This window comes from Cricetulus griseus, chromosome 3 (genome assembly GCF_003668045.3).
Source record: "Cricetulus griseus strain 17A/GY chromosome 3, alternate assembly CriGri-PICRH-1.0, whole genome shotgun sequence".
NCBI classification, from domain to species: Eukaryota; Metazoa; Chordata; class Mammalia; order Rodentia; family Cricetidae; genus Cricetulus; species Cricetulus griseus.
Window position 1 is genome coordinate 37,077,217 of NC_048596.1, and position 6,679 is coordinate 37,083,895.

General features: G+C 42.9%; 1 protein-coding gene across 1 annotated transcript in view; it reads left to right on the plus strand.

Annotated features, from left to right (window-relative positions):
- Positions 1-6,679, plus strand: part of LOC107976993 (tight junction protein ZO-2) — a 121,658-nt gene that overhangs the window by 13,599 nt on the left and 101,380 nt on the right. The gene's annotated exons all lie outside the window — the stretch shown is intronic.

Sequence of the window (6,679 nt, forward strand, 5' to 3'; positions counted from 1 at the left end):
CCTGCCCCCTAACCCCCAGCCCTGGCTTCATGGCCTCACAGTATATCTGTGTTCTGAATTAGAACTTATAAAAATTATTATTATTATTATTATTATTATTATTATTATTATTTTGAGAAAGGGTCTTTCCATCATATAGTCCTAGCTATCCTGAAACTTGCTACACAGACCAGGCTGGCCTTGAATTCCAGGAGAATCTACCTACCTATGCCTCCTGAGTGCTGGGATTAAAGGTGTGCACCAACATCATCAACGTTCCCATGGCTGATTACTTGGGAAGTTGGATTCGAACCCAGGCATCTCGTCTAGATTTCAGGGTCTTATTCTCTCTGTTGCCTTAATTAGAAAGCTTTAATGCTGGTCTCTGTCATATCACATGCTGGTTCCTGAGCAAGGAGAGGTATTGGAGATTCAAGGATGCATATTGTATCATGCCCCCTATACAGGTAGGTCACTTCAAAATGCTGGTGAGACAAACTTGTAAGAACGTCTACCAGTCTCACATATCCTAGGCTGGTCTCGAACTTGTAATGTAGCAGACTATGACTTTCACCTTCTGACCCTACAGCTCCTACCTACCTCCCAAGTTGGGGCTTGATTCATGCATGGTTGGCAAGCACTGTGCCTACCAAGCTTTGTCGGCTGCCAGGGAAACAAAATAAAACATCATTTTTTTCTTCAGCTATTGATTGTGTGTGTGTGTGTGTGTGTGTGTGTGTGTGTGTGTGTGTGTGTGTGTGTGTGTGTGTGTGCGCGCGCGCGCGCAGTACAGCCCTCGTGTGGAGGGTGGTCAGAGAACAACTTAAGAGTCAGGTCTCTCTTTTCTGTGTGTGCCCTGGAGGTTGAAGCCGGGTTGTCAGGTGGAGAGGGCATAAGAGCCCCTTGCTCAGGCTTTAGGCTCTGGGTCCAGGTGGCTGTGTCTCAACACTTTGGTGCCTTCTCCACTGTGACTTGGGGTTGATTGCCATTGTCCTTCAACTCAGAGAGCACAGGCTCTAATACACTTTCCCATTGGCTAAGCACTTCTTGCTTTAAACTAGCCCCTGTGGTGTTCTGACTCTAAGCACTTCTTGCTTTAAACTAGTCCCTGTGGTGTTCTGACTCTGGGTTCAGGCCTAGTCGCCCAAGAGATGGCCTTGAACCCCACAACTCCAGATTTCACAGAGGAAACAGGGTAAACACATTCTGTCTGCCTGTTGTTGTGGCTTCCTCAGGCTGTAGGAAGCTTTCTAATTCCTACAAATGAGAGTACTTGAGGGTTCACGACTTAATTTTGGATTTAAAATATTTAGTACCAAGGTTCGGAATCTGAGATGGTCACAAGAGAGGCCTCCTTTCAGATGGGACACACGACATTCTCCTTGTCCGATTTGGCTATCAGCCAGCCCCAGGATTCCCAGACAAGCTGGTTTTCAATGTCCCCGAATTTCACCCAAAGACTTCTCTGCCTTGGGCTTTCTGGATCCCTAACATGGTGTTAGAGGAAGTTGTGGCTGCAGGTGAGGGTGAGAAGCAAGAGGACCCCGAAAAATGAAAATTGAGGACATTTCCTCATGTATCCAGGCTGTATAGCCAGGGATGACCTGAAACTTCTCCCTCTGTTCCCACCTCCCAAATGCTGGGATTATAGGTGTTCGTCCAAAACCAGTTTATGCCACGTGGGGAATGGAACCTGGGTTTTGTGCATGCTAGGTAAGTACTCTACTAACGAAGCTACATTCTCAGCTGCTCTCTCTCTCTTTCTCTTTTTCTTCCCCCATCCCCTCTCTCTTAGAGAGGGTCTTTTTGCCCAGGTTGACCTAGACCTCACAGGGATCTTGCCTCAGCCACTGAGTGTTGGGATTATAAACATAAACCAAGCCTGGCTGAGGAAGGTTTGTTTGTTTGTTTTTTTGAGTTGCTGTAATAATAATAATAAAAAATCACAGTTCTTGCTCCAGACTAAAGGGTAGTTTATTTGGAGCAGGTATGAGCTACCAAGGCCGGGGAATGTAAATTTGGGTTATTCTGAGCAATGTATTCCACTGTAAGAGCGCTTACACAGAATTTTATAGTCACCAAACAAAAGAAAGTCATAAACCAATGTGTTTACCAAACATGTTGGGGACCTCATGTAGGTTTCTGCAAATGGAAGCTAGGGGGTCTGCTAAGTTTAACAATACATTCCAAAAAGTTCTTGTAGCAGTTACAGAGATAATAGGTCAGACCTAGAGGTGGGAATAGATGTCTGTTATAATTCTGGCTCTTACTTTGCTGAGTTCTGTTTTACCAGTTTCCATATGCCAGTCAGCCAGTCCATCTGCAGGGCCTTCAGCACACGTATGTCTTCTACACAGAGTTTTAGTTCACTTGCTTAGGCTGTCTTCCAAGTCCTGGGCTCAATAGAGGGATCCTCCTGCCTCAGCCTCCTGAGCAGCTGGGTCTATAGTAGGTGTCTCTGCACCAAGCTTAGAGGAAAGTTTCTTAAATCAGAACTTTGCCCGAAAAAAGATTTGACAGTGGAAGGAAGGAGGAAAAGGCCCCTGGGTGTGCCTCTGTGGTGAATGTGTTCCGAGGCTGCCTCTGGAGAAGGAAGGCGAGTTTGAACAGAGCTGGTGAGTTTACAAGACAAGTCATAGCTTTTTTTTTTTTTTTTTTTTTTTTTTTAACAAAACAAAACAAAAAACTCTCTGACTCTTCTACTTTGAGTTGAGACTTTTTCCAGCTCCCTGAAAGCATCTCATGGGCAGAGAAACAGGCTGTGTTGGGGAATTTCCATTTTTATGCTTTAAAAGCACAGAAATGATTAAAGTACCTACTGGGGAAGGATGCCCACTCTTTTCCTCCAGAAAAAAATAAATAAATAAAAGGAAAGAAAGAAAGAGTTCAAAGAAAGGCCAGGCTGATCAGGGTTTTTTTCCCCCCCTTTGAGAAAGGTCATAATATATAGCCCTGGCCTGACCTGGCACTCACTGGATAGACTCGGCAGGCCTAGATTTTGTGGTCTCTGCCTCCTAGCTGTTGGGGATACAGGTGTGCACCATTGTGGATGGCTGGCTGATGTGTGGATTTTTTATATTCATGTTTTGCTGTTGTAGCCCTGGCTGTCCTGGAACTCATTCTGTAGACCAGTCTGGCCTTGAACTCATAGAGATCCACCTGCCTCTGCTTCCCAAGTGCTAGGATTAAAGGTGTGTGCCACCACCACCTGGTTTATATTCATTTTTTTAATGTACAGTGATGTATTGCCTGCATGTGTGTCTGTGTGAGGGTGTTGGATCCCCTGGAACTGGAGTTTATGGACAGTTGTGAGCTGCCATGTGGGTGCTACGTATTGAACCTGGGTCCTCTGGAAGAGCAGCTAGTGCTCTTAGCCACTGAACCATCTCTCCAGCCCCTATTCAGATTTTTAAAATTTATTTTTATTTATGTGTATATTTGTGTCTATGTGAGTGGAGGCCACATGTGTACAGGTGTCCTTGCAGGCCAGAAGAGGGCATTGGATCTACTGGTGTTGGAGGTAGATGTTAGTGCTGAGAACTGAACTCATGTCCTTCAGAGGAACCGCAAGGGCTTGTAATTGCTGAGCCATGTTTCCAGCCTCTACATTCAGTTTTAATCTTCTGGAAAGAGAACTTGAGCATCTTGATCCCAAAGCTTATTTGGGATCAGGTATATTTTAAAATTTAAATAGCTACTGACTAATACCTGTAATCCCAGCACTTGTGAAGCTAAGGCAGGAGGATCATCTGGAGTTGTAAGCTAGCCTGGGCTCTGTAGTGAATTCTAGGTCAGCCTGGGCTAAGTAGCATGTCCCTATCTCAACAAACAAAGGAGCATAAAACCTTGAACTAAAAAGAACCTAAAAAGAAACCAGAACACTCTGGTAATTAATTCACAAATACAAACACCACACAGCTAACGAAAGGTAGCCATTCACACTTTCGGAGTCCCAAACTCTATAATTCAGTTATACAGGTAGGATAGCCACTCTGAAGCAGTGGAGCTTCATGGAAGGCTTTTTGTTTGTTTGCTTTGGGTTATGGTAAAACATTGGTTATAGGTGTAAAGGATTTCTAGAACCCCAAGCCTGTCTGGCAGCACATGCCTTTAATCCCAGCGCTGGGAGGCAGAGGCAGATGGACCCCTTGAGTTTGATGCCAGCCTGGTCTACAGAGCCCAGGACAGCCAGGGCTACACAGAGAAATCTACCTCAAAGGAAGAAGAAGAAGAAAAAAAAAAAAAGAACTAGAACTCTAAGGGAGTTAGCTGCTGCAAAAATATATATTTCTCAAGAATCATTGGAATGTTAAAGAACACGTCACATATGTGGAAGGGGCATTTTATTAAGATTGTGTTTCTCTGTTATTTTCCATATTACAAAGGACTTCACATAAAGATGATAGTAAAAGAAATAAATAAATACATTAGAAAGCTGAATTATCTCATTTGTAAGAGGAAAGTTAACTCATTATCCTATTTTCTAATGTATAATTATTTTCCTAAAGAAAGACCCAATTTTAATTTTGTGTGAGGTCATCATGGATGAGAATCATTTTGTAAGAGCTCTGTGTTAAGTGTTGGGATAAAAAAAAAATTCCAGTAGCAAATGACACGCCATTTATAAACCACCCTGCCACTTTTACTGTACTAAAACAGCTTCCATGGGTAACAAGTTCAGCTTGATTTTTTTTTTTTTTTTTTTTTTTTTTTTTTTTTTTTTTTTTGCTGTGGTTAGCTCAGGCCTCTTATTTGGGAGGGTCACATAGTAATTGTTTATCACAATCATTAGAAACACAATTTGTTAGAACAAAGTCTGATGCACAAGTGTAATTACATCTCCCTGTGTGATTAAATGCGGGCTGCATGGAAATTTTTCTCAGGGGCGGCAGCTGTAGCCAGCCAAATTCAAGTTCATCCTACAATAGAATTCTTGTGACTAACTGGCACTAATTGTTTGCAAAACAACCAGTGGGAGTAACATTCAGGAACACTGGAAGTGGACTATTTCAGTACCAAAAGCTTTGTCCCTTGTTTTTCTGCACTGTATTGTGGTTAGATGATGTTAATTGCTTAATCAGATAAAGTGAAATGAGCTTTTGGTCTATTATAGTTGTTAGCAGAAATCATATCTTGTATCTCCTCAATCTTCTCATCTTAGAAATGGGAGAATGGGGTGGCGCACGCCTTTAATCCCAACACTAGGAGGCAGAGGCATGAAGATCTCTGTGAGTTTGAGGCTAGCCTGGTCTACAAAATGAGTCCCAGGACAGCCAGAGCTACACAGAGAAACCTTGTCTTGGAAAAGAAAAAAAAAACACTATATATTTCTCAGGGCAAATATTGTGAATATATAAAATCATAAGCACTCACATTTTGACTATCTTTTTAAGATTCTTTGACAGTTTTATGCATATGTACATTGTCTCTTGACCTTATGCACCCCTAACTCTCCTGATTCAACCCCCTTCAGACACCCCCCAACAAAGCTCCTGCCACCTTTACTTCTTTTTCTCTGTAACCTTTGGGGTCAAATTAGTACTACCTCCTGAAATGCTGACCGATATTATTGGTTTATCTTGTGTGGGTAATCATAGCTGTCATGAGTCATGAGTGCAACAGTTAAGTCATAGCCAGAGGATAGTGTTCTTCCTCACCCTCTGGCTCTAACATTATTTGCATACTCTATTTTCAGCATTCCCGGAGCCTAAGTGGGGTAAGGGGTTTGATATAGTTGGTCCATTTAAGGCTGAATACTCAGCAGTCACTTATTCTCAACTCTTTGACCAGGAATGAGTGTTTGTTTTGACTTCTACCCAATGTAAAAAGAAGCTTCTCTGACCAGAGTCAGGACCAGCATTAGTTTACAGGTGCAAACATATTTGAACCCCAGAGCCTATAACCTCTTGATTCAGGAGCCCTTGATCAGGTTTATGGTAGCAGGCATGGATTTCCTCCTGTGGAGCAGCTCTCAAATCAGTCAGAAAGCAGTTGGTTACTTCCATAACTCTCATGCCATTATTGCACCAGTGGGCACACTTGCCTGACAGGTCAGTTTTGTAGTGTTGACAGTTCACTGCTGGGTAATTCTGTTGATACCCTGCTTCCCCCAGCAGCCTGCATATCACCTTCTAGCACTATAGAATCTTGCTAGAAGTCAGTGCTAGCTTGATTTCTCTGTGCCCTGCAACAGAATGTGTTGTGTCTTCAGCAGTAGGGTCTTTCCATCTAGTTATGGTAGGCAACCAACAGAAATGGTACTAGCGTTTGTTGCTTTGAGGAACTTTTGGAGCCTCCCTGATCACTAATTCATAAGGAGGAATCCCATATCTGGCACTGAACTTTTCATTTAATAATCCATAAACACTCACAATTTTAAGGAAACGTGAGGAAATGATAAATTCCAGTTGCCAGCTTGATTGTATTAAGGAGGCACACCTTTGGGTGTGTTGGTGATGGTGTTTCCAGAGAGGCTTAACTAAGGAGGCAAATTCTCCCTCAATGTGGACAGCATCAACCCATGGACTAGGGTCCAGGATTGAAGCAAGAATCGGGAAAGAGGAAAGACAGTTGACTACTGTCTTTCCCTCTGTCTGTTTTCTGTAAGCCACCACATCTCCATTGCCATGATGAACTCTAGTCTCTGAACCATGAGCCAGAATTAACCTCTCCTCTTTCAGGTTGGTTCTTGTCAGGTATT